This window comes from Neofelis nebulosa, chromosome 4 (genome assembly GCF_028018385.1).
Source record: "Neofelis nebulosa isolate mNeoNeb1 chromosome 4, mNeoNeb1.pri, whole genome shotgun sequence".
Lineage (NCBI taxonomy): Eukaryota > Metazoa > Chordata > Mammalia > Carnivora > Felidae > Neofelis > Neofelis nebulosa.
In genome coordinates this window covers 163,564,645-163,589,936 of record NC_080785.1, presented here as the reverse complement: position 1 = coordinate 163,589,936, position 25,292 = coordinate 163,564,645, and the positions used below count along the sequence as shown (strand labels likewise).

The following is a 25,292-nucleotide window of genomic DNA, read 5'->3' as shown; positions in this document are numbered from 1 at the left end:
CTCTCTCAAAATAAATAAACATTAAAAAAAATTACAAAAGTAAAATGTTAAAGGGGCACCTGGGTAGTTAGTTCAGTCGGTTAAGCATCTGGCTTTGGCTCAGGTCATGATCTCTCAGTTTGTGAGTTCGAGCCTTGCGTCAGGCTCTGTGCTGACAGCTCGGAGCCTGGAGCCTGCTTCCGATTCTTTGACTCCCTCTCTTTCTGCCCCTCCCCTGCTCATGCTCTGTCTCTATCTCTCTCTCTTTCAAAAATAAATAAGCATTAAAAATTTTTTTTAAAAAGTAAAATGTTAGACCCTTCTTTCCCCCAGCTTTGTTACAGTATAACTGACAATTAAAAATTGTATGTATTTAACTTGATGATTTGATATACATATACATTGTGATTAATCACCACAGTCAAGCTAATTTACATATTCATCACCTCACCTGCTTCCCATCTTCTTGTGTGTGTGTGTGTGTGTGTGTGTGTGTGTGTGTGTTAAGAACACTAAAGATCTACCTTCTTAGCAAACTCCAATATGCAATTCAGCATCGTTAACTATAGTCACAGCGCTGAACTTTAGGTCTCCAGATCTGTTCATCTTGCATAACTGAAACTTGTACCCCTTGATCAACATCTCCCCCTTTGCCCTTCCTCCCACCTCCTGAAAACCACCATCATATGCTGCTTCTGTGAATTTGAATACTTTTCAGATTCCATGTGTAAGTGAGATTGTGCAGCATTTGTCTTTCTGCATTTGGTTTATTTCACTTAGATAATGTCCTTCAGATTCATCCACATTGTCTCAAATGGCAGGATTTCCTTCTTTTTTTTAAGGCTGAATAATATTCCATTTAAATATATCACACTTTCTTTATCCATTTGTCCATTGACAGAAGTTTTGGTTGTTTCCATACCTTGGCTGTTGTAAACAATGTTAAAACGAACACAGGTATATAGATATCTCTTAGAGATCTTGATTTTATTTTCTTTGGACATATACCTAGAAATGAGATTGCTAGAAATAGACATTATACCTAGAATAGACATATACCTAGAAATAGACATTATGGTGGTTCAATTTTTAATTTGGGGAGGAAATTCCACACGGTTTTTCTTCGTGGCTGCACCAATGTGCATTCCCACCAACAGTGCACAAGGGTTCACTTCCCTCCACATCCTTGCCAACACTTGTTATCCCTTATCTTTTTGATGATAGCCATTCTATCAGGTGTGGGTCTCCAGCCCCTTGTGAAGCACCTTTTACACTCTTGAAAGGCACAAAAAACAGGTATCAAAGCGAACCTAGAATCACACCTTCGGACCTCTGTATCATAATGTTACAACAAGATCTTTAAAATTAAACTTCCAAATTTTGACAACTATAGATTCATTTGCAGTTGTAAGAAATCATACAGAGAGATCTCGCAGAGCCTTTACCTGGTTTCCCCCAATGGCAACATCTTGCAAAACTGTAGTACAAATACCACAGCTAGAAAATTGGCATGGGCATTGTCAAGATACAGAAGAGGGGTTTTTTTTAAATTTTTAAAAATGTTTTTATTTACTTTTGAGACACAGAGAGACAGACCATGCGCAGGGGAGGAGCAGAGAGAGAGGGAGACACAGAATCCAAAGCAGGCTCCAGGCTCTGAGCTGTCAGCACAGAGCCTGACGTGGGGCTTCAACTCACAGACTGTGAGATCATAACCTGAGCCGAAGTCAGACGCCCGACCAACTGAACCACCCAGGCCCCCCTTGATACAGAAGAGTTTAATCACCACAGAGATCCCTTCTTTTTCCCTTTTGTAGATACACCCACCTCCCCTCTCTGGCCATTTTTGTCCTTTACCCCTGGAAACCACTAACTCGCTTTCCTTCTGCATAATTTTACCATTTAAACAGTGTTATACAAATAGAACCACACAGTATGTAACCTTTTGGATTTGGCTTTTTTTTCACCCCCCACTAAACATAATATTCTGGAGATTGATCTAGGTCATTGCATGCATCAACAGTTTGTTTCTTTCTGTGGTTGAGTGGTGTTCAATGGTATGCACCATATTACTCTATTTAACCATTCACCCCCTGAAGTATATTGTTTTGTTTCTTGGCTATTAAGAATAAAGATTTTCAATAAACACTTCTGTACATATTTTTGTGTGAACATACATCTTAAATTTCTTTGGGGTACATGGAGATTAAATTTTTGTTGTTGTTGAAATAATTATAGACTCCAGCAGTTATGGAAAGAGTTGAGAGTTCCATGTACTCATCACTCAGTAAGTCTCATTGTCCCTCTCTTTCAGGGTCAAGCAGAGGGGACAGAATGAATGCCAGATGGGTGACAGGTCACCAGCCTGTGTAACTTCTGGCATTAAAGGGTAACACTTCACATGCCTGTTGTCTTCCACTATTTTTAATATTTGTAAACGGTTGGGGAATGCATTTCTCCAAGGCTGAATAAGGCAATCAAGTGCTTCTGGCAACTTCCTACATCCTGAATTCAATGCCAACTTTTTCTTTTCTTTTTTTTTTTTTCATGTTTATTTATTTTTCAGACAGAGAGAGACAGAGCATGAAAGGGGGAGGGGCAGAGAGAGAGGGAGGCACAGAATCGGAAGCAGGCTCCAGGCTCTGACCCGTCAGCCCAGAGCCCGACGCGGGGCTCGAACTCACGGACCGCGAGATCGTGACCTGAGCTGAAGTCCGACGCTACCTGAGCTGAAGTCGGACGCTTAACGACTGAGCCACCCAGGCGCCCCGCTTCTTTTTTAACTTTCTTACTCTTTGACATTTTGTAGGTAATCTGTCTTATCTCTGTGGTTGCTGTGGGGAAGAAAAAAAACACTCTGCAAATTTACCACCATATACCTGTGGGTGGATTGATTTTTATTCTACTTAGCGCTCCCTGGGCGTCTTAAAACTGAAACAAACAAATGACGGCTCCAGTTTTGGAAATGTCGCTCCTGTAATTTTTTTTTTTTTTTTTAATTTGGATATTCTTTCGCTCATTCTCTTGTTTCCTTCTGGAACTTCCTTGAGTGGTGCCAACCACTCCGTATCTTATTTTCTTCTCTTTCTTCACTCTTCTGTGTTCATGGTACATGTCTTACTATTTTCCAGCTTGCCATTTCTCCAATCACTGTGTTCAGTTTGGGTCCTAGTATTCTGTGCATTTAATTTATGTAATGTATTTCCATTAATATATATTTGGCTTGCATATTTTTTTAAGTTTATTTATTTTGAGAGAGAGAGAGAGACAGCAAGAGCACTTGAGCAGGCGAAAGGCAGAGAGAAAGGAGAGAGAGAGAGAGAGAGAGAGAGAGAGAGAGAGAGAGAGAGAATCCCAAGCAGGATCCACACTGTCAGTGCAGAGCCCGGTGCCGGGCTTGAACTCCCAAAATGCGAGATTGTTACCTGAGCTGGAACCAAGAATCAGAGACTTAATTGACTGAGCCACCCAGGTGCCCCTGTTTTCATACATCTAATGTTACGGATCATACACGCACCTCTACGCCTGGCCCACACCTCACGAGACAGGGCTTTGCAGCCGCTTCTGAGATGCCCCTTTGATTTTTCATTTTCTTACTCCTGCAGTTTCCTCTCTTTGTGTGCAGTTTGGCTGATCCCAGCTGCGTTTTGAGATGGTAGCCAGTGTATACAAGGATGGAGATGTGGCCGTTGGTGGGTTTTTCTCCCCTTTACACATTTCTCCCATATAGTGGGAACAATGGGCCTAGCAAGGATGTCATTTTCCAGCAGTAAGTGCCTTTTATTTATTTTCTGCTTGATTATTATGATGGAAGGTACCTAGGTGGTTTGTAGATGGATGGACCGAGGCTCTACACATCACCTTCCTGTCCTTCCCCCTGCACCCCCACATCCCAGACCGTCCATATTTCCTCTCTTCCCGCTGACCTTGTTTCCTTCAAAGGAGGTAAGAGAGATTTTCTGTTTTCTGTTTCTTTTTTTTTCTCTTAGTTCTCCCTTTCCAGGGCCGGAGGCTTTGTGAGAGAGTGCTGCCCACCAGCCAGTACGCTCTACCTCCCTGCCCCCTATCCTGCCTCAGCTTCCAACACTCAAACACTCTTTTGACTTGGGGTAAAGCTCTTGTTATAGGCTGAATCGTGCCCCCCGCCCCACCAAGATATATTGCCCCAAATGCACACGAGAAGTATCTGTGGAACAGATGGATTCTTAATGGGCCCTTCCTGATGGGAAGTCAGAACTTGCCATGTAATAGAGGAAGTGAAGGGTCACCACCCTGCTCTGGACACCCCCTACTCTGTCAGTCTGTGTCAGTGCCTGGGGGGGTCCCGTTCCTGCGTAGATGAAGGAAGGTTCTGTGTAGGGGAATGTGCTGAGGAGATCCTAGGGAGGGGAGGCCTTTGGCATGACCCTGGGCCTTGGCTGGGGTTAGAGACCCGTGGGGGTGCTGGGGCAAGCGGGAGCCACTCAACCAAGTAGTTGACACGTAGTCCCTCTCCCTCCATGGCTAGGCCTGGCTGGGGGCCTGGACACCCACCAAGAGACCAGAGGAGGGGAACCCTCGTCAGTGGTGGGGCCAGGGGTAGGCGAAGGCAACGGGACAGGGCCTGTAGCTGTGAGAGGGGGTGACCTCTCCTTTGGGGCCCCTCAGCACCTAACTGCCCCTTTGGATGTCTACCTCCTCATGGGGGCCACGAAGTGAGATGATCCCGTGGGGCAGGCCTCACGGGGGTGATGAAGTTCAGGGGTGGTAAGGAATGTGTGGGAGCAGCGATGACAGTCAGACGACACTGAATCCTCGGGAGACCCAGCGAGGCAGGGGTTCGTTACACTTTCCAGATGAGGAGAGTCTCAGGGAGGCCAGGCCACGGGCGCAAGCTCACGCACCAGTGAGTGCTGGAGCTGGGAGAGTTCCAGAATCATCAGCCTGCTAGAGTTAACCTGGTACCTCTGCTGCTCCCCCCCCCCCCCCCCCCCCCGGCAGATGTCCGGAGCCCCCAGTCTGGGTTCTGGGGGGAGACATGTTGGGGGGGGAGACTGGACTGACTGGTCCCATCCTCCACCCTGCAGGTGACCTCCTGTTGGCCACCCCAGACCCTAGGGAGCCCAGGGGAAGAGCAGCAGGAGGCGAGAGTGTCTGCGGGGAGGGGCCCGGGTCTGGGGGGGGGGGCTCCTCGCTCCCAGCTGGAGGCCTCCACCAGTCCAGGGGCCTTCCTTCTTCAGCCGCTCCTGGAGCGCAGAGCCTAGAATGCCTGCACCTGGAGAGCTGGGTGCAGGATGGAATTGGGGTGGGGAGGGCCAGGACCCGAGTACCCTGGGATTGGCCAAAAGCCGCCTGGAGGGAGAAGTGTTCCTGGAGGGCAGGGGAGGGGCTTTGCGGGGAGGCTGCTAAGACTCCTAGCTTCTCCACTGGGAGCCTGGGGGGGGGGGGGGGCGGGCAGGAGGCTGAGGGTTTCGGGAAAGGGCCCACGGCGGGGGGGGGGGGTGGGGCACCTGAGAACAGGGCTCGTCACCCGCCCCCTCCCCCGCGATGGCACAGGGTGTCATCCCCTCCTGAGTTCTGAGGGCTGGCACAACTCCTCATGACCCGTCCTGGGAGTTGGGGCATCCTGCCCATGTTGGGGGTAAGGGGAGAGTGCACGGAAGCCGGGAAGCCGGGGCTCAGGGCTGCCGGACTCGGAGCTGCAGGAGGCCGTGGCTGGGCCAGACAGCCTCTCCCTCAGGCCCTGCCGCAGGGGGAGTGAAGCCAGGCCCCTCCGAGTCGGGAAGCACACCCTTGGGGAGCATTGCCTTCCAGCCTGAGGCCTCGGTCTCCCCGGCGGAGAGGGCTGGGCTGCGATGTCCCCGCCCCTGTCTTGCTCCGCTTCTCTGGAGCCCGGCCTGTCTCTGCGCGTGCCTGCCCCCTGGTGGGCCCTGGCGGTAGCGCAACAGGAGAGGCGGTGGGGATGCGGAGTGACGGGCTCGGGGACTGGTTCCGGTGGGATTTGGCTGCTGCGTTCAGAGGAGAGGAGTGAGGTCTGCAGCTGTGGCCTCACTGCAGGGACGGTGGCGGGGGGAAAGCAGAGACCCTCCTGGGAAGGGTCCTCTCTGGCCCCCTACCTTGGGTCTGCATCCTGACCTCTGCCCCTGGAATAGTTGGGGAGGCCCAGCTGTTCGGGAGACTACAAATCACTACCGCCTGGGGGCCTGAGAAGCGACTGGGGGCCTGGTTCCAGGCCCTGGAGCCCCTTAGCGAGGATGAGAGGGGAGGCCGAGCGGGAGCCAGGGGGCAGGTTCCTTTCAGGGCCCTTCACCTGGTTCAGGAGCAGAGACAGCCCCTCAGAACTCCCAGGATTTCGAGGTCGGAGGCAATTCCGCGGGGAGAGCAGCGACCACTGAGACGGGGGTGTCTTTTAAAAAAAAATGTTTATTTTTGAGAGAGAGAGAGAGAGCACGAGCGAGTGGGGGAGGGACAGAGAGGGGGAACAGAAGATCCGAAGCAGGCTCTGTGCTGACAGCCACGAGCCCGATGTGGGGCCCGGGGCTCGAACTCATGAACCCAGAGGTCATGACCTGAGCCGAAGTCTGCCGCTTAACTGACCCGACGGCCCAGGCGCCCTGAAACGCGGTTGTTTTCAAAAGTAGCACTTGCCAGGGCCATGCCCTGCACCAGGACAGGGACTGCCTTGCAACAGCTCTGGAGGCAGAGGAACTTTTTCTGCTTCTCTTGTTGACGTTGCTTTTGACCAGACGTCAGGAACGTCTACTTTTCTAGTTCAGCCTCTAGAAGCACATCAGCAATCAGTGGGGGAAACAATATAGAAAAGTCGGAATGTGCGGGTGGAAAGGATATGGCCAGAGGAATATCATTTGCAAATGAGCTTGCAAATGAGCCAAGGGCCCGAAGGACTTTCCAGCCTTGGGCCCCCTCAAGGGGCTTCTTGGTTGACCCTTTACCTAGATTTGAGTCTCCTGGGATCCCTGTCCATGACCTCTGAATTCCTTTTCCCGTTTGTTTCCTACCAGAGGAAATTATTTGTGATGTAGCTTTTAAGGCCAAAGCTGGGCCTCGGTCCTTAAACATCATGGCGCCCCGTGAATTAGGGCTTCTGGCATTCCTACACTTTCTTAATCAATTCCTTTTAGGGCAGAAATTCCCTAGAAGGCCCTACCTATCAGGTACATCATGGTCCTGCCTCTCTGGCTGGGGCCTGATGGATCATGGGTGAACTCTGGTTTGCAAGGATAAGGGGATCGTAATCCTTGTCAGTGAATGACCCCCATACTCCCCTTTGCTGCCAAGGGTGACTTCTGGCCCCGTGTGGTTCTGAGGTCACTGGTTTCAGCAATCACAGTTTGTTTATTTTAAATTTATTTATTTATTATGAGAGGGAGAGAGAAAGAAGAAATGAGCGGGGAGGAGCAGAGAGAGGGGGAGACAGAGGATCTGAAGTGGGCTCTGCTCGGACAGTAGAGAGAGAGCTCGAACCCATGAACCGCGAGATCATGCCCTGAGCCAAAGTCTGCTGCTTAACCGACTGAGCCACCCAGGTGTCCCCAGTTTATACACTCAGTCGTGTTGTTACCAATTTGTCCTAAAGGGGCAGCTGGGCCCCAGCCTCTGTAGCGTGTAGCCTCTGGGATGGCTGTGTTGCCTTCCACGGGCTTGTGCTATGGTTATGGCATGGGCGGGTGAAGCCTTCCTGTTGGGAGCTTTGAAAGGTGAGACGTGAGGGGGTAAGGTGGGGGCCCAGCAGGGGAATGCCACCAAACAGATGATCCGTGGACAAGTGTGGACACAGCCTTACCAATTAGAATCCTGAGATGCTTCCAATCTGGGCTGGAAACTATACTGCTCTGCACCCAGCCTCACCTGAGCCCATAACCAGGAGCTAAAGGGTTACCACCTGGCAATTTAAATATCACCACTTGGAAACACCCAGCAAGAGCAAGGCCCAGATGAATTGACAGACCACTGGGTTATCTGCCGCTTCTGTTATGGCTGCAAGCTTTACCCAGAGACACAGCAAGCTGGACTCTGCCAGGAGGCCTTTGGGTATAGCCAGCAGGAAAGATGAACCTGGGCTCCTGGCATCCTGGACCCTTCCTGACACGGCACAGCCATCCAGGAAAGTGATTTGCTTAAGGATAGTTGGTAAGTCTGTATTTTCCCTCCAAAGAGAAAGAGAAGGGCCAGGTCCCAGGGCTAATCTAGGGCTGGGAGGAGGGCACAGGTGTGTCAGAAGGGTTTTTCCTCCAGGACCGTGAGGCTTCTGAGAGCAGACCCAGCATGTAAGAATAGTTTATAAGTCTTGTGTCTACCATATGGCTGGGAGGGACAGTCTGTTGCACCCTTGGAAATCCATTGGCTAATAGTGCACTGGCCGGCACCCGAAAGAGACCCATGGTTGCAGGGAGGGGGCATTATCTGTATCGTACATTCATGTAAATTAAATACATGTACACAATACACCCTCAAACTTATTCATACCAGAATAAGGGAGAAATATTACAAATGCACATTTTAGCAACTGATTACCTTGGTGGGATTGATGCCTCCTTTTGTTACCTATTTTATATTTGCTTTGTTCTCAGCTGGTTGTGGTTTGCTGCCTGATGAGGGAGCCTAGTCCTCATTGCTGAAGGGTCTCAGCCATTAGTCCCACCCAGACTGGTTTCTTGTAGTTTTCCAGAGACTTAAATCACAGGGCATGGTGCTACTAAGAAAGCCTTAAGAAATTTCCTTTAGACTTAGGCTTCCTTATCTGCACTGCAGAGCAGCAAACCACTTTCCCTTTGGGAATCAGCATCAGTCACCTCAGCCAGTACCGAAGAAAAATTCTTTCTTTGCCTGTAAATTCACAGGCAGCCTTAACATGGGCCGGTCACCCCAGGGACCCAGGGAGTGGCGCCTTCTCACGGACTCCGCTCTGGCCTCTCAATGCAGGGAAACACTCCTACTTCACCTCCCCTCCTGTTTGCCACTCTCCCCAGTATAATTTGTTGGAAAACTGTCCTTTTCCTCATTGAACGGTCTTGGTACCCTTGTTGGAAATTACTTGACCGTGTATATCAGGGTTTATTTCTGGGCCCTAGATTCGATTCCACTGGTCTATCTATGTGCCAGGACCCCACTGTTTTAATAACTGTAGCTTTGTAGTAAGTTTTGAGATTAGGAAGTGTGATGCCTCCAGTTTTGGTCTTCTTTTTCAAGATTGCTGTGGCTATGCAGAATCCCTTGAGATTCGATACGAATTTTAGGATGGATTTTTCTGTTTCTGTAAAAAACACCATTGGAGTTTTGATAGGGATTGCATTGAATTCGTAGATCACTTTGGGTACTAGGGTGGTTTTAACAATACAGAGTCTTCCAGTCCATGACATGGAATGTTTTCCCATTTATTTATGTCTACTTCATTTTTTTTTTTCAGCAATGTTTTATAGCTTTCAGTGTTCAAGACTCTTGCTTCTTTGGCTAAGTTTATTCCTAAGAACTTTATTCTTTTTGATGCTACTGTGGATAGAATTTTTAAAATTAAAAAAAAATTATCGTGTGCATAGAAACACAAATAATTTTTGTATGTTGATTTTGTATCTTGCAACTTTGCTGAATTAATTTACGAGTGCACAGTGTGTGTGTGTGTGTGTGTGTGTGTGTGTGTGTGTGTGATCTTCAGGGGTTTCTACATGTGGGATCATGTCATCTGTGAACAGGAATAATTTTACTTCTTCCTTTACAGTTTATACGCTTTTTTATTTCTTTTTCTTGCCACATAATTGCTTGGTTAGGATTTACAATATCATGTTAACTAGAAGTGGCAAAAGCAGGTATCCTTGTCTTGTTCCTGATGTTAAGGAAAACACTTTGAGACTTTTACCATTGAGTCTGATGATAGCCTTGGGCTTTTCATATATGGCCTTTATTATGTTGAGTGTTTTTATCATGAAAGGGTGTTGAGTTTTTTAAAAATGCACTTTCTGTATCAATAGAAATGATCCTGTGGGTTTTTTCCCCATCATTTTGTCAATGTTGTATATTACATCGATTGATTTTCATAAATTGGATCATCCTTGGATTCCAGCAATAAATCCCCCTTGGCTGTGGTGTATGATCTTTTTAATATGCTGCTGAATTTGGTTTGCTAGCGTTTTGTTGAGGATATTTCCACTAATATTCATGAGAGATATTGGTCTGCAGCTTTCTTTTCTTGTATTGTCTTTGTCTGACTCTGTGATCAGGGTGATACTGGCCTTTGAAGAACGAGGAAGAAAGTGTTCTCTCCTCTTTAATTTTTTGGAGGCATTTGACAAGCGTTGATATTAACCATTTCTGTAAATGGTTGGTAGAATTCAACAGTGAAGTCATGTGGTCCAAGGCTTTTCTTTTGTTGAAAAGTTTTTGATTACCAATTCAATCCTCTTGCTAGTTTAAGGTCTATCCAGATTTTTCTGGTTCATTGTGATTCGGTTTTGGTAGGCTGTGTGTCTAGGAGTTTGGACAACGTTGATGAAATGGACAATCTGGGCATAAACTGCTTATATTACTCATAATTTTTTTTTTACTTCTGCAAAATCAGTGGTAACATCCCCACATTCATTTTTTATCTTAGTAATTTGAGTCTTCATTCCTTTTTTTTTCTTAGAATAACTAAAGTCTTGTCAATTTGGTTGATTTTTCCAAGAATCAATATTGTTGACTTTCTGTTTTGCTTTCTCTTGACTATTTTATTTATCTCCATTCTAATCTACATTATTTCCTTCCATTTGATAGCTTTGGATTTAGTTTGCCTTTTCCCCCCAATTTTTTAGGATGTAAGTTCAGGTTGTTGACAGGAGATAAATAAAATTGAGTTAATGAATATTTGTTTGAAATAAAGTGCCCTCTGTGGGTGGTACAGGTCATTATCAATGACTGATGCTTATCTTTTTTTTTAAATTTTTTTTTTTATTTTTTAATGTTTTTTATTTATTTTTGGGACAGACAGAGACAGAGCATGAACGGGGGAGGGGCAGAGAGAGAGGGAGACACAGAATCGGAAACAGGCTCCAGGCTCCGAGCCATCAGCCCAGAGCCTGACGCGGGGCTCGAACTCACGGACCGCGAGATCGTGACCTGGCTGAAGTCGGACGCTTAACCGACTGCGCCACCCAGGCGCCCCTGATGCTTATCTTTTATCTTGTTGCTAAAGCATCAGATGAAATGATGCTGCAAGGTTCTTTGTTGATTCAGACACCAGCTTGTTCAAACTTTACCAAATCCTTCAGAGCAGTAGTCTGACAACTACCCTGAGCTCTTTTTAGGCACAGGAATTATGGGCACAGGATTAAGGAGCTCTCTGTCTCAGGATGGATTTGTCTCCCACCACCACCTTGGAAGTTATACTGGTCACATAACATGATTATATCATAGAGGTATGAGGAACAACATGTTTTTCCTAATTGTTTTTCACCTGGATGGAGGGAGTCAGGTGCACAGCCCCAGGACAAGAGTTTCCCCAGAGCTTTTCGATGAGGTGCACAGCTCCTATCTCTTTTCTCTTCTCGATGGGGTACCTCTATCCATAACAGTTTTGGGGAGAGATTACTTCACACTTGTCATTTCAGTAGATGCCCTTGCACTGGAGGGAAGGGACAGCCAGGATGCTGATCTTTGGGGTTAGAATTTCAGTCTTACTTTCTCTCATCCGCGTGAGGACCTCCCTTCTAGCTATCTCATTTCATGTTTCCTTCTCGCTTTCCCCCCCTCTATCTTTAACCACAATATGAAATGGGGTATTTTATGCAAATGGTCTCATAAAGTAGAGATGAATGTAATTTATGGCAATGTAGCAACCTCCATGACACTTGGCATGATGGCAGAATCCTGTTTAACCTTGGAGAAGGTGTGGGTGATGGTAGCAGAGTGGGATATGTCTTGTGTGAGACACATATTGTATTCTTTCTGTGGAACTCTCACATTTCACACCAGAAGAGGGACATCCCTCCTTTTACATACTTTCTCAAGACATTTAATCCTTCCCAGTACCTAGAAGAGTTTTACTTCAGTAAATTTTGACTTGAAAAAAAAATTTAAGAGAGAGAGCATGAGCGGGGGAGAGGGAGGGAGGATCTTAAGCAGGCTCCATGCTCAGCATGGACACGGGGCTTGATCCCACAACCCTGGGATTGTGACCTGAGCCAAAATCAAGAGTCAACTGCTTAACCAACTGAGCCAGCAAGGTGCCTCTCGCTTGAAATTTTTTATTGTTCACTTGCTAGATCACTATGTGGAAAAGTTGGAGACTGCCCACCAAATTCTTTGTTAGAGCTTATGCCAGATATTGACATAATTACCATGTCTGACTCCAGTTATTTCATCTATGATGCCATGTATGCCATGGCCCAAGCCCTCTGTGAAATACTTTTGGTGGAAACAGAAATGGGTTCTTTTTTCTAATTTAAATCTAAGTTAGTGAACATATAATGTAATAATGATTTCAGGAATAGACTTTAGTGATTCATCACTAATTCACAATTCCAGATTTCAAGTTATAGTACAAAGCAGTAGAAATCAAAACAGTAAGATACTGGATTAATGGAATAGAATAGAAAACCCGGAAATAAACTCATTATTATACCATCAATTAATATTTGACAAAGGAGGAATGAATATAAAATGAGAAAGAGTCTCTTCAGCAGATGGTGTTGGGAAAACTGGACACCTACATGCAAAATAATGAAACTGGACCACTTTCTTTCACCGTATACAAAAATAAACTCAAAATGGATTAAAGACCTAAATGTGAAACCTGGAACTATAAAAATCCTTGAAGAATGCACAGGCAATAATTTCTTTGACATCAGCCATAGTGACATATTTTTTTTTTTTTTTTAGATAGGTCTCCCCTGAGTTCAGGGAAATAAAGGCAAAAATAAACTACTGGGACTACATCAAAATAACTTTTCTGCACAGCAAAGGAAACAATCAACAAAACAAAGGCACTACTGAATGGGAGGAGATATTTGCAAATGACATATCCGATAAAGGGTTAGTATCCAAAATATATTACGAACACAACTCAATACCCCAAAACCAGATAATTCAATAAAAAATGGGCAGAAGACAAACAGCTGGCCAACAGACACACAAAAAGATGCTCAACATCACGCATCAGAGAACTACAAATCAAAACCACAATGACACATCACCTCACACCAGATGGAAGGACTAAAATAAAAACAAAAGAGGAAGACCTGGGTAGCTCAGTTGGTTGAGCATCCAACTCTTGATTTCGGCTCATCCAACTCTTGATTATCTCATGGTATGTGAGCTCGAGCGCTGCGTTGGGCTCCATGTTGACAGTGTGGAGCCTGCTTGAGATTCTCTCTCTCCCTCTCTCTCTGCCCCACTCCCCCGCTCATGCTCTCTCAAAATAAATAAATAAATAAATACATAAATAAATAAATAAATAAGCAAGCAAGCAAGCTTAAAAAAAAAACAAGTATTGGTGAGGATGTGGAGAAAAAGGAAACTTTGTGCATTGTTGATAGGAATGCAGACTGGTACAGCCACTGTGGAAAACAGTATGGAAGTTCTTCAAAAACTTAAAAATAGAGCTACCCTATTATCTAGTAATCACACTGCTGGATATTTACCCAAACATACAAAAGCACTAATTTAAAGGGATATATGTACCCTTCGTTTATTGCAGCATTATTTACAATAGCCAAACTATGGAAGCAGCCCAAGTGTTCGATAGATAAATGGATAAAAATGTGGTATATATTTACAATGGAATATTATTCAGCCATAAGAAAGAATGCAGTATTTCTATTTGCAACACCACGGATAGAGCTAGAATGCATAATGCTAAGTGAAATAAGACAGAGAAAGACAAATGCCATATGATCTCACTTATATGTGTAATTTAAGACACAAAACAAATGAACAAAAGAAAAAAAGACAAACCAAGAAACAGAGTCCTAAGTATAGATAACAAACTGATAGTTACCAAAAAGAGGATGTGTGTGTGTGGGGGGGGGGTGGGGAAAATAGGTGATGGGGATTAGAGAGTGCACGTGTCATGATAAAAAAAATTTAAAAAATTAAAAAAATCCTGTATAATCTCACATGTGGAATCTTTAAAAGAAACAAAACAACTCACAGAAGAAGAAATCAGACATATGGTTGCCAGAGGATGTGCAGGGAGGGAGAATTGGAGGAAGGGAGTCAGAAGGTACAAACTTCCAGTTATAAGTCAGTACTAGAGGTGCAAATTACAACACAAGGATTCTAGCTTATGCTGCTATATTATATATATTTGGTTTTTTAAAAAAAATTTTACAAGATGTTTATTTTTTAAAAAAATTTAATGCTTACTTTTGATAGAGACCGAGTGTGAACCATAGGAGGGGCAGGGAGAGAGGGAGACACAGAATCCGAAGCAGGCTCCAAGCTGTCAGCACAGAGCCCGACACAGGGCTTGAACTCAGCAACTGTGAGATCATGACCTGAGCCAAAGTTGGACGCTTAACCAACTGAGCCACCCAGGCACCTCATGATGTTTATTTTTGAAAGAGAGAGACAGAGCACAAATGGGGGAAGGGTAGAGAGAGGGAAACACAGAATCCTAAGCAGGCTCCAGGCTCTGAGCTGTCAGCACAGAGCCTGACATGGGGCTTGAACTCACAAAAGATTATGAGATCATGATCTGAGCCGAAGTCAGACGCTTAACTGACTGAGCCATCCAGGCGCCCCAAGATATTTGTTAAGAGAGTAAAGCCTAAGAGTTCTATTCACAAGGAAAAAAAAATTATTGTATCTATATGATGGATGTTAGCTGAACTCAGTGTGATAATCATTTCACAATATATGTAAATCAAACTTTCACACTGTATACTTTAAACTTCTACAGTGATGTATATCAATTATTTCTCAACAAAACTGGGGAAAACCCCCATTAAAAAATACGTAAAAATAGAATTTCCATATGACCCAATAATTTCACTACTGGGTATTTGCCCAAAGAATACCAAGACACTAATTTGAAAAGATATATGCACCCCTATTTATAATAGCCAAATTAGGGAAGGAATCCAAGTGTCCATCAGTAAATGAATGGATAAAGAAGAATGGAAAATTCCATTGTATATATATTACACACACACACACACACACACACACACACCAGAATATGACTCAGCCATAAAAAGAATGAGCCTAGAGTCCCAGCTGATTCCTACTGCAGTCCTGCAGTCACCCACATCCTCTTTCCTTTCAACATGACAGATGCCTCTGTGTCCTTTGCCAACAACTTCCTGGCAGGTTGAGTGGCTGAGGCCATCTCCAAGACTGTGGCGGTGCCTACTGAGCAGGTCAGGCTGCCCCTGCAGGTGCAGCACGCCGGCAAGCAAATCTTCAGATAAGCAATACAAGGGCATTATAAACCGCCGAACTGTGTGGTTCATATCTCCAACGAGCAGGGATCCCTGTCTTTCTGGCCAATGTCATTAGATACTTCCCCACCCAGGCTCTCAACTTTGTCTTCTAAGGTAAATACAAGCAGATCTTGGGTGGTGTGAACGAGAGAACCCAGTTTGGCACTACTCTGCAGGGAATCTGGCATCAGGCCATGCCACTGGGGCCACATCCTTGTGTTTTGTGTATTCCCTTAATTTTGCCCATACCCTCCCCAGGAGGGTGACCCCTGGATATGGTGACCCCAGGATCTCTTCTTCAAAAGGCCACTACTCTCATGATCAGGATACATAGCTGACTTATCTAATGCATAGAAATAAACATAAAGAGATAGACAAAATGAGACAGAGGAATATGTCTCAAATGAAAGAAAAAGGACAAAAGAGCTAAATGAAACAGAGATGAGCAATATGCCTGATAAAAATTCAGAATAGTGGTCATAAAGGTACTTCCCGGACTTGAGAAAAGAGTGGAGGATCTCAGTGAGGTCTTCAAAAAGAAATAAAAAATAAAAAAGGAAGCAGCCACAGATTAATAATTCAATAATTGGAAGGAATCAATAGTAGATTAGAGGAGACAGAAAAATGGATCAGTGACCTGGAAGACAGGGTAATGGGAAGTAACCAAGCTGAACAGCAAAAATAAAAATGAATAATAAAAAATGAGAATAGGTGAAGGGAAATCAGCAACATCACCAGATGTAACAGCATTCACATTATAGGATCCTAGAAGGAGAGGAGAGATAAAAGGGGCAGAAAATGCATTTGAAGTAATAATAGTGGAAAACTTCCCTAATCTGGGGAAGGAATCGGACATCCACATCCAGGAGGCACAGAGAGCACCCAACAAAGTCAACCCAAGGAGGTCCACACCAAGACACATAGTAACTAAAATGGCAAAAAGAATAAAAAGAGAATTTTAAAAGCATCAAGAGAAAAGAAACAGTTACATACAAAGGAAAAGCCCATAAGGCTATCAGGTGATTTTTCAGCAGAAACTTTGCAGGTTAGAAGGGAGTGGCATGATATATTCAAAGTGCTAAAAGGAAAATAAAACAAAGAATACCCAGCAAGGTTATCTTTCAGAATAGAAGGAGAGATAAAGAATGTCCTAGACAAACAAAAGATAAAGGAGTTCATGACCACTAAAGCAGCCTTACAAGAAATGTTAAAGGAGGGGTACCTGGGTGGCTTAGTGGTTAAGTGTCTGACTCTTGATTTTGGCTCAGGTCATGATCTCATGGTTCATGAGATCAAGCCCCATGCTAGGGCCCATGCTGACAGCATGGAGCTTCTTGGGATTCTCTCTCTCTGCCCCTCCCCTGCACATATGTGCATGCTCTCTTTCTCTCTCTCCCTCAAATATATAAATAAGCTTAAGAAAAAAAAGAAATTATAAAGGGAATTCTTTGAGTGGAAAGACAGGCCACAATCAGGAGTTAGAAAATTAGGAAAGGAAAAAAAAAATCACTGCTAAATGCAAACATAATAAAAGTAGTAGATTAATCAATTATAAAAGAAGTACAGAGGTTTAAGTACAAAAACAGTAAATTCAATTATATCTATAAATATCAGTCAAATAATTCACAAAAGTGTCGTAGACTCTGGGTCTAAAGTTCTCTCTTGTCTAGCAAGAGAGCGGGATGCAGGATGACAGATGAGAGATGGCAAATGTCCGGGAAAAGACAAGAGCCCCGAATAAGGGTCCTTGCCCCATTTTTATTAGGATCAGAAGGCTTAGGAACATGGCGATGGAAGTGCACAAAGAGACGATGAATCTATGAATGTTAACTTGTGGATGTGAGGGAAAGGGGGTCTTGAGGATATTTGTGGTTAGGGGCTTGGGTTAATACAAAACAAAATCTGGGTGCCTGGCAGTCAGGAGGAAGGTTGTTTACAGCGGACACGAGGCAGCACCTCTGTTTACCTTAGCTACCTAGGGGATGAGACAGGGGAAATAACCTCAGGGTTGACAAGGCACCTTTTCTTTTGTTAACCATCTGTGCTCTGGGCTGCTTCACCTGCAGCGCAGCAGGTCTATAGGCCAATTTACCTGTTTACCTAACTTGGTCCTTTCTTCCTGTGAAAGCAGCTTTCTGCTATAGTACTAAATTGGGGGTGCTTCCACCCTGAATATCTAATCTTGTTCATTTCATATACCTATGTATTGGGCACCTTTGCATTCATTCCTATTTTAGGCCTTTGCCCCTCCCTCTCTATTCTGGGAGCTCTTCACCCCCTCTCTATTTTGGGGTGCCTTCGCACCTCCCTATTCCTGGCACCTTTGTGCCTCCCTATTCTCGGGGTGCCTTTGCACCCCCTATTCTTAGGGTACCAATCTGGTTTACCCAAACTTGGCTGTGAATATTTTATGACTTTGCATTTCTTTATGCCTTGTTAACCCATTGGTGTAAGCACGGGGGATTCCTAAGCTTATCCACCACAGCTCCCCCCTTTTTTTTTTTTCTTGGTTCTTTTAGTCTTGTGTTTGAGGACCATCATGATGAGCTCCTGGTCCTTATTTTGCTTTTGGGTGGCCTGAAGAGTGATTCTGCAAAGACATAAAAGGAGACATAGTAGAAAGATTCTGCTCCCCAGAGTTATCCAGAATTTGAGATGGGTGCTAGCCATAAGTGAGAAAGGATTTAGGTTGTGCCACATTTCCCAGGAATCAGCCCATTCTTTTTTAAGCTGATCCTCTGCATACTGTAGCTGTTGGTGCAATGTCATATCTAAATCTTTTATATTGTCAGGTTGGAAGAAAAGACAGTGCAAAGGTATGTCTGGACAGCATCCCAAGCTTGGGAGTGATGATAAGGAATGCCAGTCATGCAGATATGCTGGTAGTTAGGGTCACAGAGCAGTTTAGAGTGGAGGAACAAGGCCTCCTGTCTCTTTCCAATAAATTCTACTGCAGCATCAAGAGCTTTGAGGCAGGACAAGACTTGTTTATCAGTGGAAGTCTGGCTCATGAGTTCTTTGGTGGTGTTCACCATAAATTTATTAAGGACATGGGCTCTCTGGATAATATGATGCAGGCTGATTCCAGCTACAGTGGCAGAGGTGATAATGCCTGCTCCTTCTAGGATGCCCATGATTAACAGGCCAACAAATCTTTTCTGCCTTGCAGCAGAGTGCCAGTGTCAAATAAGCTTGGAAAGTGTGCCTAGTCCTGACAGATGCATATAGGGTTCAGAGCTATTAACAGGAACCAGGCTGAGATGTGCTAAGTACTAATAAGGAGGAGATGTTTAATTGGGTGATGTTATCATTACTTACACAGGACATAAACCAACCTCGGGAGGTAGACATTACAATTATTTCCTAGTTGTCGGATCTGTAATGTGGAGGTAGCAAAGAGAACATAGGGAGAAGGAACGCAAATAGTGGTCCATGTGAACTGGTCATTGTACAGGGAGGTCCAAGTTAGGTTAGCACGTTGTTTTACATGAATCTCACTGTGGCCAATAGTAGGAGTGAAGAAGGGAAGACCTAGCTTCCAAAGATTAGCAAGCCAAGGTTCTTTTAATTTCCCTTTATGTGCAGAAATTATAGGACCAGACAAGCCTCTATTTTTCCAAAGAATATCCTCCCTACTAGCCTGGCCAAAGGGTATGATCTTATTAGAATATTTTGTTTCAAGATGTCCTCTAGAACCCCTGTCAATAATAGTCCAATTGCCCCCAGTGAAGGTTATGCTCAGTTTCTCCATAACAGGTTGTCCAGGGGTAATGTTCCAGGGATGGTATGAATATTTGAGATTAGAGCAAGCCACAACATTAGAAGTGTGAGATATGTTTGGTTTTTGAGGTATATCAAAGCTTGCAGCTTTGAAAAAGGTAAGGTTGTCTGCTGTTGTAGAGGTTTTGGGCTGTACATGGAAAAGCCAGTTGAGTTTTAGTTTCAGGCAAGCAGATAAGTTATTGAGTTTAGTAACACACATAGGAGGTGCTGGAGGAAGCCACCATTGAGGCCTTGGCATAGAAAGCCAATGGTTTTGTTCCATTTGGAAGGGTGGGTTAAGATTGGCTCCTCCCATGAACTCAGTGTCATTATTGCTAATAGGAATATCCCAGTACAGGAGTGTTAGGCTGTCAAATATAGGTGGGTTAAGGAGATGAGCCCAATATGAATATTGAGCTTGACCTGGACAAATGAGGGCAAGGAATATAACCAGGGTTACCCGCATCAAATTTCTGTTATGGAGATCATGGCCATCAGGTGCGAGTCAGGGGTGTATGCAATACCACTGTGCTGTAAGAGGGTGCCGGCCTGGTTAGACAGGTGCTTAAGGCTTCCCCATGTTATATCAGGAGGAAGGACTTGCGTTTGTAGAGTGGCTTCAGGGTGGGGAGTCCACGAAGAGGCTTCTTCCATATTGAAGAAGAGGGGCATGGCTGCTCACTCAGAGTCATTCTCTGGAAGTCTTGGTTCATTGGAAGATGTCTTGGGGGTCTCCACCATGCTCTGGTACAGCTTCACCAACCGAGAGGGGATCCACAGAGGTCCGGAATCTGAAAGAACACAAGTATATTCTCTACCCCAGGTGAGAAGTCTAGTGGGCCCAGACCATGTGGGCCCCCCTTTGGGGGTTTTGTACAGCACCAGAGGGTGAGAGGGCTTATCTGGTTTTGAAGAATTCCATTCAGCTGCAGTCAGTCCTTGAGAGTCAAGATTTAAGAAATTAAGAGTAATCATAGCATGGTCGAGGAGAAGTTGAGGTTGTAATGTAGACAGCCATGGTTATGTTCCCCCCCTTTTTTGTTTTTGTTTTTAACATGTTTTTTAATGTCCTAAGGGCTCGTTCTATAATAGCTTGGCCTTGTGGGTTGTAAGGAATACCTGTAATATGTCGGATATTCCATAAGGCACAGAAGTCACGAAATGAAGAGGAGACCTAGGCTGGGCCATCATTCATCTTAATTGTGTGGGGGAAACCCCAGGCTGCAATAGCACGCAGATGTTGAATACCACTTTGGTGTTTTCTTTTGTATGAGCTGAGGCAAATATAACACTTGAGTAAGTATCTATAGATGCATGGATATATTTATGTTTACCAAATGTAGGGTAAACGGTAACATCAGTTTGCCAAATCTCATTAGGCTTGAGGCCCTGGGGTTCCTTCCTGCTGAGAAGGAAACAGGGGATAGTAATTGACAGTCTGATCAGGAGTGAATGATTTGTTTGGCCTCATTTACAGTAAGGTTAAATTGTTTGCTTAGAGCCAGTTTTGATGGTAAAGATTATGGGAGGCTCTGGCTTCAAAGAGGGGATAACATTCTTGGGAAACAATGTTGTCAACTAAGGCATTACCTTCAACAATGGGCCCAGGAAGGGACGTATGGGAGCCAATGTGAATGAAAAAGAGAGGGAGGTGCGACAGATTAGAGCTAACTGAATACTTTGGAGAAGTATAGCAAAGGCAGGGTCTGGAGGGAGGCAAAGAATATGAAAAGGGAAATTTTCCATTAAACTCACTGCATATTGAGAATCAGAAGTAATGTTTAAAGGGTAGAGGAAAGTTTCTACCGCTAATAATATGGCTTGTAATTCTACATGCTGGATGGAGCCATATTTCTGGTATAAGAAATATGTTCCCAGTTTTCCTCAACTCTCCAAAGTCAAGAAGCCTTGTGAGTTTTTCCGGAGCATCTGTAAAACCGTGAGGGCGTTCTTAATAGGTTGTTTTGTAGGAGAAGTGGATAAAGTACACCAAAGATGGCTGATTGGACTAAAACCAACTCTGGTCTCTAGCTTAGAGACCCCTCCTCTGGTTTCTTCTTCTTTTGTTTGCTGTGCGCCCGAAAACCCCCACAGATATGGAGGCTGTCGGTTATAAATCACCCTCCCCACTGGCATTCCAGGCTCAGACCTTTGGAGAAACAGTCTCCTCTGAGCCCGCCGGTATAAAATAAATCTCCAATCCACCAAGATCTCCGAGTGCTGCTTGGTTTTTCCGCCAGTGTTCCAGCCTGGTTCCGTAACAGTTTTAGCATGATTCCCTCAGGAATGATGTGAATCTCCTGGTGAGTCTTAAACCAAGAGTGAGAGGGGAACCCATAAATAGTATTGCCCACGTAGTCTGCCAGAGCCAGCTGCAGCTCTAGCGAATGAGAGATGGCCTTGTCGAAGAAAGTGCTGCCAGTTGGCAAGTGGATGTTTGCAGGATCCTGACCTAACAATTCCCAGCATCTTAGACATCCCTTTGGGATTAATTGTGCTATGTTGAATATGAAGGGGGTGAGAGTGTGTTTAAGACTAATGAGGATAAAGAACTATTCTATTTTTAAAACTTTTTTTTAGCAGTGGCTTGTCCAATTAATGTGGTAGAAAAATCCTTAGTGTTAAGAATACATAGCTGCAGTGGAAGGTTGGGATCTTGCCTATCATAGCTACAAGAGGTGAGAATGGACTGAATATCGTCCAGCTCCTTCTTTGCTGCCAGGGTGAGCTGGCGTGGTGATGTTAAGTTAGGATCACCAGAAAGCAGCGCTAGGAGGTTGGTTAGGTGGGCATTAGTAATGCCTAGGAGAGGAAGAACCCAGTTAATGGTGCCCAACAGTTTTTGTACATCCTTAAGAGTATGAACATTATTAGGAATGGTCTAAAGGACGGGGGGGGGGGGGGAGGGATTTGAGTATTAAACATTTGTAGCCCCACATAAGAAAAAGGGGTCGACCTTTGTATTTTTTGGGGGGGGCTATTTTTAAACCCTGTCGGTTTAGTAGGGGGGAGTGGATAACAAAGAGTTCATCTAGAGGTCGCTGATGCTGGGCACAAAAAAGGATATCATCCATACAGTAATAAATGAAGAAGGAAACTGCACCCTAATTGGCTCTAATGCTTCATTAACATAAAATTGGCACATAGTTGGGCTATTAAGCATCCCTTGGGGGAGGACCTTCCAATGGTAACAGGGTGTTGGCCGGCAGTGATTGAGAACAGGAACGGTAAAGGCAAATTTTTCTCTATCTTGTTCAGCTAAGGGGATTGTGAAAAAGCAATCTTTCAAATCAATGATAAGAATCGGCCAATTTTGAGGCAACGTTGAGGGAGAGGGAGTTCCTGGCTGCAAGGGGCCAAAAGGCTCAAATACTGCATTAATAGCTCTGAGATTATGAAGAAATCGCCACTTGCCAGTTTTTTTGTTTTTGTTTTTGCATTTATTGTTTTTTGGGTTTTTTTTTTTTGTTTTTGTTTTTTTTTGTTTTTTGTTTTTTTTTTTTTTAGGAACACAAAACATAGTATTCCAAGGGCACCAAGGAGTATTCCAAGTATGCCCGCTTTTTAATTGTTCGTCCACTAATTGTTGGAGATGAACCAATTGGTCCCCTTTTATTGGCCACTGCTCAACCCATACAGGTTTGTTAGTTTTCCATTTCAATGGGAGGGGCTCAGTTTGAGCAGTGGCTAGGAAAAACTTGTTTTAAGGTGAATATTCCATTGACTCAGTAAGTCTCTTCCCCACAAATTGATAGGGATATTTGTCATGTAGGGCTGTATGTAGGCTATTTGGTCATCAGGCCCTAAACATCTGCATAAGCTGAGGCTTTGTTGGGAAGGCTGGGTGCCCCCACCTCCTACCAGGGTGGCTGTAGGGGTGGTGGCCCAGTGAGAAGGTCATTGGGAGGAGGATATAACGGTTACATCAGCCCCTGTGTCAATCGACCCTGAGACAAGTTTATCTCTGACTTTTATTTGCAAGAGAGGTTTGTCTTGAGAAATGTTGGCGAGGCTGTATTGCTCTAAAGGTGAGTTGGTGCTCCCAAACCTGCCTTCTTTTTGAGGTTTGTCCACCGTTCTGGGGACCCAAGAAGGAAGGATAAGAAGCTGAGCCAGTTGCTACCCTTTGTTAATGGTGATTAACCTAGAGGCCTGTGCCATAATTTTAATTTCCCCAGTAAAGCCACTATCAGTCACCCCCGGAAGAACTAGGAGTCTGGCTTTACTAGTGCTATATCCTCCAAGAAGGACACCAACGTAGCCTTTAGGAAGTTGGCCAAATATGCCAGTAGGGATGAGGTATACATGCTCAAGCTGATTAAGCCTGATGGTCTCCTGGGATTCTAAATCGAACCCTGTGCTTCCTCTGGTGGTGGCACGTAGGGATCCCACGGATCCTGGGTAGCCCATGCCTTGGTGGGGGGAGGGTGACTTTTCTTGTGAGCAGAAAGGAGCCATCCCCTCTCTTTGTTGTCCTGGGTGTGGAGGGGGGCACCCACTTGGGAGTTTTCTGAACTGAGGGGACAGCCATCTTTATCAAATTCGGATCTACAGGCATTGCCCATTGATTTCCTTTTTTGCATCGAGGGCGCAATCCCAGCAAGTGGGAGGGTTGGGGAGCTTTTACAAAGGGACAGTCCTTTTTGAAGTGTCCCACTTTTCCACGGCCGAAACAGGTTGGATCAGATTGTCTAAGGGCCAGGGCAAGTAACTTTGTTTTGTGGGATTCAGTTCTCACGTTTTGACAGGCTTTAACATATGCACTGATAGTGGTTGTGGGGCTGCTTTGGATTGAACTTAAGAACTCTTTTGCAATCGTCATTAGCATTCTCAACAGCCCGGTAGAGAAGTATTGTTTCGGTTGCTTCCATATTATCAAGCTGTCTTTGAATAGCCTCTTGGAGGCGATTGATAAAATCCATATAGTTTTCAGCGGTCCCTTGTTGGATATTAGTAAAGGACCCTGATGAGTTTCCTGAAATGGAGATTTTATGAAAACCACGTCACACGATATCAGTACGTTGCTCGCTGACAATGATCGGGAGTGGAGCTTGCTGCCTTGGTTGCACATATTGCCCTGGGCTAGATAACTGTTCAAAAGTCACTGGAATAGCAGCGTCATGTTCTACACAGCATGAGTGATGCAAACATCATGAAATTCCCAAGCAAACACAGCATATTAGGCCGGGGTCGCGGTGATTTTCATGCGAGAGCCCCAGTCCCAGGCACACATGGAATAAGTACCGCAAATGGTTTCCAAGATACTGATCGTAAAAGGGCTGTGGAGGCCGTATGGCCAAACTGCTTTCTACAATTCCTTTACTATTTGGAAGGCCAGGCTTTCATGGACATGCCCTCCATTTTGCCTGACAACGGGAAATGGCTGGAGCTCACCGGCCTTATGGGCTTCTTTAAGGCATTTTTGCATTGGGGTAAGGACCTTATCAGAGCCGGTTGATGAGGTTTTTTGAGGCTCCATGTTGTCCCATCCTCTTGGGGGAGGGGGAGTATCTTTTGGCTGTAAAGATGCTAGAGACACAGCCAGATTATAGGGAGACCGAGGTTTCTCCCCCTTTTTAGATAACTCCTACGTCTTCACATGCACTGAGCTCCAGGGGAGAAGGGCAGTGTGGATGGACCAGGTGAGGATTGCCTGAGGGGGACACTAGCCCCTTCAGAATGCCTGGCCTTCAATGTTTTCCCTACTTGTTCCCACATGTCAAGATCGTAAGTTCCTTGTTCTGGGAACTAAGGGCAATTTTGTTGGACAGCCAGCAATAATCTAAGGAGAGCCTTATAATTTAGAGTCATCCCTGCTGTCTCTCCTGGGGACTGAAGAATTCGAATATAGTGCTTTTGTTCCAGGGCTAGAGAGTTTCCCATGATAGATCTCTCAAAAAAGTTCCATGGCAGTGGATACTAATACAGTTTTGCTTTATCGCTTACCTCGTCAGGTAGAGACTGTACCCAGTGTGTTTTTTTTTTTCCCTTGGCGCTCCTTGATCATTCTGTGGCGTCCTGCAGTCCTTGTGTCACACCGCCTGGCCACATCGGCTCCTCGTCCACGTCAGCCTGTAGTCCCCTTCTCCTCTGTCACTTCGGGGTCACCATCTGTCATAGACTCTGGGTCTAAAGTTCTCTCTTGTCTAGCAAGAGAAC

The 25,292-nt window shown here is 44.9% G+C and overlaps 1 protein-coding gene and 1 long non-coding RNA gene across 2 annotated transcripts in view; one reads left to right on the top strand and one right to left on the bottom strand.

The window, feature by feature from the left end:
- Positions 1 to 25,292, bottom strand: part of LOC131511051 (zinc finger protein 558) — a 99,613-nt gene that overhangs the window by 17,953 nt on the left and 56,368 nt on the right. The window lies entirely within an intron of this gene.
- LOC131511083 (uncharacterized) overlaps positions 3,789 to 25,292 on the top strand; it is a 63,425-nt gene continuing 41,921 nt past the window's right edge. Inside the window, exon 1 of the long non-coding RNA XR_009261334.1 lies at positions 3,789 to 3,924. This is a non-coding gene — a long non-coding RNA (uncharacterized LOC131511083). The remainder of the gene's footprint in view (positions 3,925 to 25,292) is intronic.